We start from the raw sequence: 8,934 nt of genomic DNA, 5'->3' as shown, positions 1-8,934 counted from the left end.
TTACAGAACCTTCAGTCGGCGCTTCAATCGATATGGAGGCCGATTCCAGAAATCGGCCAAAATTATCTTCACCATATGTTCTGCTTGTGTTCAACATTGATCTACTGGGCAGCGGCCACGTCGGCGGATGAAAGTTAGCACGAACCCTCGCGGAGCCGACGTGCAAGTACAGTGCTTTGGCTAACCACAAAGCCGATATCTGCAGTCACCTGGCAGATTCGGCTCGGGGGGCATATAGTCGGATGAACATGTGCAGATAAACATGTGTAAACACATGTGCAGTGAAACATTGGGGGCCGGTTAGGAAAAAATTGGCCAGTAAAAAAAAAAAAATTACAGCCGATGCAAGGGCATCGACTTTAGAATTAAGAGGCGAAGCCGATGCGCAGCCATCGACTCTAGTACAATCATACGAGGTTTACCGGATCTCCACCAAGTCCAGTTCAGTTGAGAACAATGAGAACTTCTTTAGCTGCTTCGAGCCGATCCGGGTTCCTGAACCTTCTTGTCGAAGATTTACAACCTTTGATACTAGTTCAGCCGTGTTGACAGAAGGGGTATATCGGCGTTCTAAGGAAGAAAGGTGATCGGCTTTGGCGCATCCTCTTTGACATTCTCGCCTCGAGTAAGGCTCGGGGGGCAGCAGGCCTGGTAGATGCTCTGTTCAGGAGCCGATTGGGGTACCATCGGCTGATCTTTCATCACAACCTTCTTCACAGATGATGAATGCTAAAGAAGACCATTAGGTTTGGTTGGAAGAATTCAAAGGCTTCCCTGAAGATTCTACATTATCCACCAGATTTCAAAATCATCAGTTGAAGGGTGAATTTTAAAGGACCGATGCGTTGCCATCGGCTCATTACGCATTGGCAAAGGGGACGAATCGGCAAGGTCAGTATGAGAGGGAATCGGCTAAATTAAGCTCAAAGGAAATCGGCAAAATCAAATTGGGAAAAGTTCTTCATTGATAGGCGAGATTTCTTACATAAAGAGCTGATTGCTCTCAAAAGGAAGTACTAGGGGATACATTGCCCCATCTACTGCTACTGGCCCTATACTAGAGGTCCTATCTACGGGCCGTCACTGCCCTCGTCGTCGCCATCGTCGCCGCTGTCGGCGCTGCTCCCGACGGGCTCGTCGTCGCTCCAATGGCCGTCGACCGGGCCCTCATTGTCCTCGTCTTCTTCGTCAGCGTCATCGTCGCTGTCGAAGTCGCTGAGGTTTCCCGGCCAGGGGCAGAACCGCTTGGCCGGCGGCTCGTCGGAGGAGGTGTCATCCTCCTCCTCCTCCTCTTCCTCTTCCTCCTCCTCGGGAGAGGTGAAGTCGCAGGAGAAGCGATCGTCGTCGCTCTCCTCCTCTGTTTCCCCGTCGGCGAGGAAGCAGAGGTCGCTTTCCCCGTCGGTCAGGGACTTGTCGTCCTCCGACCAGATGGAGAAGTCATGGCTAGACTCCTCCCCGGCCTCAATGGCGCGGCGGGTGTTGGCTGCGTGGACCTCCGCCGGGTTTGGCTCCGGCGTCGGCTCGCGGGAGGAAGAGGACTGGGTGGAAAGATCCGATGAAGCAGAGGAGGAAGAAGACATGGTGCCGCAGGAGGGCTTTTGGGGTGCTAATGCGAAGAAGATGCGGAAATAAACTGTGCGGAGCGGTTAAATAAAAGGGGATATAGTGGAAATTCAATGCCACAGCAGTTTCCGAGGAAGTGGTGCCTAAAAGAAAAAAAAAACTGCCAGGTCACGCGGAGAAGTTGAGAAGGCAAGGCATCATGATGACGGATACTGCAACGGTTCTGCCACGACATGACCCAACGAAGGGAACGTAGAGTGATTTTGGAATTACCAATTCCAAAACCAGGGGGGCATGTGTTATCACCAGAATTTGACCGAGTCAGAGGTGGGCCGCGATCAAGATGGACTTGAAGATATACATGGAAGAAATATGTAAATCGGCCTTGATATGCAAAGTATGGGCTAGTTGGCCCGTGTATCTGTAACATATTAGGATACGTATCGGTTAGTTAGAGTTTTACTTGTGCACGATTAGGTGCACGTCTAAATTAGAAAGTCCCCTGGACTATAAATATGTATCTAGGGTTTATGGAATAAACAACAACCAACGTTCAACCAACAAATCAATCTCGGCGCATCGCCAACTCCTTCGTCTCGAGGGTTTCTACCGGTAAGCAACATGCTGCCTAGATCGCATCTTGCGATCTAGGCAGCACAAGCTTCATGTTGTTCATGCGTTGCTCGTACTGAAGCCTTTTTTGATGGCGAGCAACGTAGTTATCATAGATGTGTTAGGGTTAGCTTTGTTCCTCGTTTAAACATGCTATCGTAGTGCAACCCTAGCATATCTAGCCGCCCTTACACCTATCTTAGGTGTAGGGGCGGCACCCCGCTTGATCATTATTTAGTAGATCTGATCCATTACGGTTGCTCCTTGTTCATCAAGGATTAGTTTAATATCTGCAATAGTTAGGCCTTACAAAGGGTTGGAGGATCCAGCGGCACGTAGGGTGGCGTTCGCTAGTCCTAGACAGGATGTTCCGGGGATCAACCTAGTGTTGGTTTTTAGGCCCTATCTAGGATGGAAACTACGATCACCGTGCGTGGCCGCGAGGCCCAATCGTGAGTAGGATGATCCGATTATGCGGTGAAAACCCTAAATCGTCGTAGATCTCATTAGCTTTATCTTGATCAAGCAGGACCACCATATATTCGTGCACCTCGTACGAATCATGGGTGGATCAGCTCCTTGAGCCGATTCACAGGATAACCTGAGAGCCGATCGAGGCTCGTATTTAATGTTTACGTGTATGCCATGCAGGAAACTAAGCGAGGCATCTCCATCACCTTCCTGACCAGGTATAGGTCAGGTGGCACGCCCTTGCATCAGCATCGGACGTGTGACCAGAAGGCTTTGCGGGCCGTCGCTCGGAGGGACCTCGGCCAGCCGCAGCCCTAGGTTGTTCCCGGCTCTACGGTGTTGCCCGTCGCTGCCCGCCGGTGGGTTTTGACGTCAACACGGAGACATTGATCAATGCAGCTGCCGGTCATAAAATTTTAAGTTTCATGGATGGCAATGCCGGCTACAACCAAATTTTTATGGCTCCAGAAGATATACACAAGACTGCATTCAGAGTGCCAGGCTCGGTGGGCTTGTTTGAATATGTAGTCATGACTTTTGGACTGAAGAATGCTGGCGCAACATACCAAAGAGCTATGAATTACATCTTTCATGATTTAATCGGCAAATTGGTGGAAATTTACATCGATGACGCGGTGGTCAAGTCTGTTTCGACGGATGGACACTTGGAGGATTTGCGACACGTCCTGGACCGAACTAGGAAGTTCGGACTAAGAATGAATCCAAAGAAGTGTGCCTTTGGTAAGGATGGCAATGGAGCGGGTTTGGACGGATATAAGAAAACCAGATCCATGCCCAAATCCATCAGGCTCGCTCTGCCCCGCCCACGAAAGTATCCATGGGCATGGATGTCGCCCCAAATCCAAATCCGATGGATACCTGGATATCCATGGATATCCATGCCCATAAAATTTGAGTACCATTTCAGCAATATTTCACTTGCATTTCGTCAATAATAAGCTAACATGAATATTTTGGCAGCATTTCGACATTATTTCAGTACCATTTCAGCCGTAATTATGTCAACAATTCATAGGAATATCAAAGCAACAATATATCACATTACCGAGGAGGCAGAGCAATCAATGAAGATCCATAGTCAATGCGGCCGACGGAAGCCCTACCAGCACAAGGCGGTTCCGTGATTATTTAGAGTATAAAATCATGAAAGCTTAAATTAAGTGTTTGGTGATTTGGTCCTAAAAAGGACAGCCAATCGTAGGTAAAATCGCATGTGTCACTGAAATTTGGGTCCCACATGTCAGTTGGATATCCATCGAATACCCATGGAGCAAAAGCTCTGCCCGTGCCCGCTCCATGAATTATCGGATATCCGCCCCATGAAATCCGTGGACAAAACCAACCCTCCATACCCGTGCCAGGCGGGTCGAATATCCATGGATACCCGGATCCGTGGATAAAATTGCCATCGTGAGCCTTTGGTGTGACGGCCGGTCAGTTCCTGGGTTTCTTGGTTCATGAACGCGGAATTGAGATCGGCCTGAAAAGTCAAGAGGCAGTGCGAACGATGAAGCCACCCACCACGAAGAAGGAACTTCAATGTCTCATCGGCAAAATTAATTTCGTCAGAAGGTTTATCTCCAACTTGTCAGGACGAATCGAGCCGTTCATGGGATTGGTTAAAATCAAGTCTGATGAGGAGTTTCGCTGGGGAGCAGAGCAACAACAAGCATTTGACGATATTAAGGAGTACCTAATGAAGCCACCTGTGTTAGTTCCGCCACAGCAAGACATGCCGTTCTACATTTACTTATCAGTGGCTGACATCTCCATCGCATCAGTGGTGGTGCAGGTTTATGATGGTCTGGAAAAAGTGGTTTTCTACCTCAGCAGAAGGATGTTGGATGCAGAAACAAGGTACCCTGAAATTGAGAAGTTGTGCCTCTGTCTATTTTTCACCTGCACCAAGATCCAGCACATCTTCTTTGTCGCAGAAATCATCATCATCTGCAAATCGGATGTCATCAAGCACATCTTGTCGGCTCACATCTTGAAAGGCCGACTCGGCAAATGGATGTTTGCGTTATCGGAATTTGATATCCGGTATCAACCTGCGAAAGCAGTCAAGGGACAAGCGTTGGCCGATCTTATCGCTGAACGAATAAACACGAACGTAGCCGCACTATCTGTGCGTGCATGGGCCATGTTCTTCGATGGATCGGTCTGTGAGGATGGTTGCGGCATCGGCGTGCTACTCGTGTCGCCTCGGGGGGCAACATTTTCCTTCTCCATCAGGATAGCTACCCCTTGCACCAACAATGTTCCTGAGTATGAAGCGATGTGCAAGGGAATGGAGTTGCTATTGGACGCTGGGGCGGAAGCAGTTGAGATCTTTGGAGACTCCAAATTGGTGATTTCTCAACTCACGGAAGAGTACAAGTGTGAGAGCGAGTCGCTCTTTCCATTATGGATACAATGCCGTGAGCTGATGACACGGTTCAGATATATAAACTTCCATTGGATCCCAAGGTCGCAAAATACCGAGGCGAACGATCTCGCACAAACGGCGTCAGGATACAAGGACGTAGCCGATGGAGCCGATTTTCAGGTGCAGTTCATGGAACCAGATGATTGGAGAGCCGATATCTTTAATTACTTGAAAGATTCGGCTCGGGGGGCACCTAAACGGATAAGATATAGGGCCATGAAGTATGTACTGATTGGCGATGACATGTTCTACAGGACATTGGAAGGATTGCTTCTCAAATGTTTGGGACCAGCCGAGTCCAATCGGCTCTTGCATGAGGTGCATGACGGTGCCTGTGGAACTCACCAATCGGCTCATAAGATGAAGTGGCTGATCAGACGATCGGGATTTTATTGGCCCACCATGCTTGAAGATTGTTTCCAGTATTATAAAGGGGGTCAAGCATGTCAGAAGTTTGGGAGCATTCAGATGGTACCCGCATCAGCAATGAATCCTATCATCAATCCTTGGCCATTCCGAGGTTGGGGCATGGATATGATCGGCAAAATTCATCCTGCATCGAGCAAAGGCCATGAATGGGTTCTGGCCATTACAGATTACTTCACTAAATGGGTGGAGGCCGTCCCTATAAAGTCAGTAGCATCGAAAGATGTTATCAGTTTCGTGTTGGAACATGTCATTCATAGATTCGGGATTCCCCAGACTATCACGACCGATGGAGGTTCGGTCTTCATTTCTAAGGAGTTTAGAAAATTCTGCGAGGATATGGGAATCAAGCTGATCCGATCGTCTCCATACTATGCTCAAGCAAATGGGCAGGCCGAAGCGTCCAACAAAAGCCTGATCAAGCTGATTAAGAGGAAAATCGACGAGCACCCTAGACGATGGCATGAGGTATTGTCAGAAGCTTTGTGGGCTTATCGCATGTCGTGTCATGGAGCAATAAAAACCTCGCCATACCAGCTGGTCTATGGACAAGAAGCTGTGTTACCCTGGGAAATCAAGGCTGGGTCGAGACGGATAACATTTCAGAATGATTTAACTGCTGAAGAATATGCAGCCCTAATGAGCGACAGCATTGAGGATGCAACGGAACTCAGACTATGGTCACTTGAGAAAATCAAGGAGAATAAAGGTAAGGTGGCTCGCGCATATAATAAGAAGGTGAAGCCAAAGGAGTTCCAGGTTGGTGATCTGGTATGGGAAGCTGTATTACCGTTGGGGACTAAGGACAAAGTATATGGCAAATGGTCTCCTAATTGGCACGGTCCTTACAAAGTCATCCAGGTTTTGAAGGGCAATGCCTACATGCTTGAACAGCTGGATGGTGTGAAGTTCCCAGTGGCCGTCAATGGCCAGCATCTCAAGAAGTATTTCCCAAGCATGTGGGATGATGGGCAGTGAGGTATGGGGGCCGATTTTAAATCGGCCAGTAAAAAAAAAGAAAAAAAATGTGTACATATAAATCACAGCCGATGCACAGACATCGACTTGAGAAAATATGCGAAGACAACAGTATACTAGTACAGCCGATGCACGGACATCGACTTCAGAATAATAAAAGCCGATGCATTGCTATCGACTCTAGAGGAACAAGCTCAATTGAGCAGGTTAACAGATCGGTTTCAGACCAGAGATCATGATATCTGAGATGAATCTCTCAGTGGATTTGCTGAGGATTTGAGTCTGCGCGTTTGAGGTTGGAGGATAGTTTGGACATGGACTGGACCTGTTTGACCGTGTGAATAGGCAACTGTTTGGCCTCAAATCGCGTTTGTAGTGCAGGCCGATGCTTTGCCATCGGCTCTTTGTACAGCGACTTCGTTTGACAATTGGTAAAATTGACAAAGAAAGCAAAATTAATAGGGGAATATTTTCTTCATTAATAATAGGAGTTTTTACAAAGAGAGAGCCGATTGCTCAAGGGAGGAAGAACAAAAGAAAGGTCTATTGACCAATCTGCTACTACTACTAGGCCTACACTAGTGGATCCTAGTCTACGGGCCATCGCTGTCCTCGTCGTCGTCGTCCTCGGAGCTCTCGTCGGTGCTGCTGCCAGCGGGCTCCTCGTCGCTGCTCCCGTAGCCCTCTACGGGAGCCTCGTCCTCCTCGTCATCGTCGCTGTCGTCGTCGTCCCACCAGGTGCGGAGGCGCTTCGCCGGTGGGTAACCCTCGAGGGAGTCGTCGTCGTCGTCGTCTTCCTCCTCCTCTTCCTCGGAGGAGGTGTAATCGTCCCAGGAGAACGAGTCGTCCTCGCTCTCCGATTCCAGTTCCCCATCAGCGAGGAACTGGAGGTCTTCATCTCCGCTGGTCAAGGACTTGTCGTCCTCGGACCAGACGGAGGAGGCGTGGTCCTCCTGGTCCCACTCCTCTGGGGCGTGCTCGTCGTGCGCCGCCATCTGAGCCGCCACCGGATCCCACTCTGGCGTGGGTTCGCGGGTGGAGGAGGAGGAGGAGAAGGTCTGGGAGGAGAGATCCGACGAGGCGGAGGAGGAAGAGGAGGAAGACATTGCTCTGAGATTGGGGTTTGTTGGTGCCGATGGCCAGAACAGAGCAAGGGGATGAAGTGGCGAACTGTTTGGAGCAGTTAAAATAAAGGGGACGGGGAGATTTAATGCTGTGGTGATTTCCGAGGAAGTGGTGCCAAAACTGTCGAATCGTGCAGAGAAGTTGAGAAGGCAAGGCATCATGATGTAGGATACTGCGACGGTTCTGCTCTGCTACGACATGACCCGTCGAAGGAAAAACAGAGTGGTTTTGAAATTATCATTATCAAAACCAGGGGGGCATGTGTTATCCCCAGATTTTAGCCAAATCAGGAGATGGGCCGTAATTGAGATGGGCTTGAAGAAGATACACGTGGAGAATATCTGAAGCGGCCTTGCACGTGAGTTTGGGCTGAATTGCCCGTGTATCTGTATATTATTAGATCGTATTTAGAATTAAAAGATAGAGTTTGGCTCGTACACGGTCAGGTGTACTTCCGAATTAGAAAGTCCCTTGGACTATAAATATGTACCTAGGGTTATTGAGAAAGGAGGACAATCACGTTCACAACAAACACAAACCAGGCGCATCGCCACCCCTTATTTCGAGGGTTTCTTCCGGGTAAGCATCATGCTGCCTAGATCGCATCTTGCGATCTAGGCAGTATACGTTTATTCGTTACCTTATGTTACTCGTGCTGGAGCGTTGTTGATGGCGAGAAGCACTATTTATCGTAGATGTTTTGGGGCTTGCATTGATGCAGGTGTAAGGGCAGCACCTTGTTTGTTCGTTACTTAGTAGATCCGATATGTTATAGTTGCTCCTTGTTTCAAGGATTAGTTTAATATCTGCATGATTAGGCCTTATGCTGGGGTTGGATGATCCGGTAGTGCGTGAGGTGTTGTTTTACCGTTCCTATAAGGGATGTTCCGGGAATTGACTTAACGTTGGTTTTTAGGCCTCTTTTAGGGATAGTTTCCATCATCTTTCGTATCTGCTAGGCCCAACTACGCGTAGGATGTTCCGATTATGCGGTGAAAACCCTAAACTGTCGTAGATTGGTTTAGCTTTGTTTTGATCAAGCAGGATCCCCATGTCATCGTAAATCCAACGTGAACCATGGGGCGATCGGCTCTTTGAGCCGATCCACAGGGCAACCTGAGAGCCGATCGGGCTCGTATTTAATGTTTACGTGTCTACCATGCAGGAGACTAGTTGAAGCAATCCAACACCTTCCTGATCATGTATAGGTCAGGTGGCACGCCCTTGCAACCGCCAGGACATGTGCTGGGACTTTGCGGGACGACGCGAGGCACCAGGGCCCACTTAGCTAGCAGTCTTGGGAGTCTCCC

This window comes from Lolium perenne, chromosome 2 (assembly GCF_019359855.2).
Source record: "Lolium perenne isolate Kyuss_39 chromosome 2, Kyuss_2.0, whole genome shotgun sequence".
Lineage (NCBI taxonomy): Eukaryota > Viridiplantae > Streptophyta > Magnoliopsida > Poales > Poaceae > Lolium > Lolium perenne.
This window is presented reverse-complemented; position numbering follows the sequence as displayed.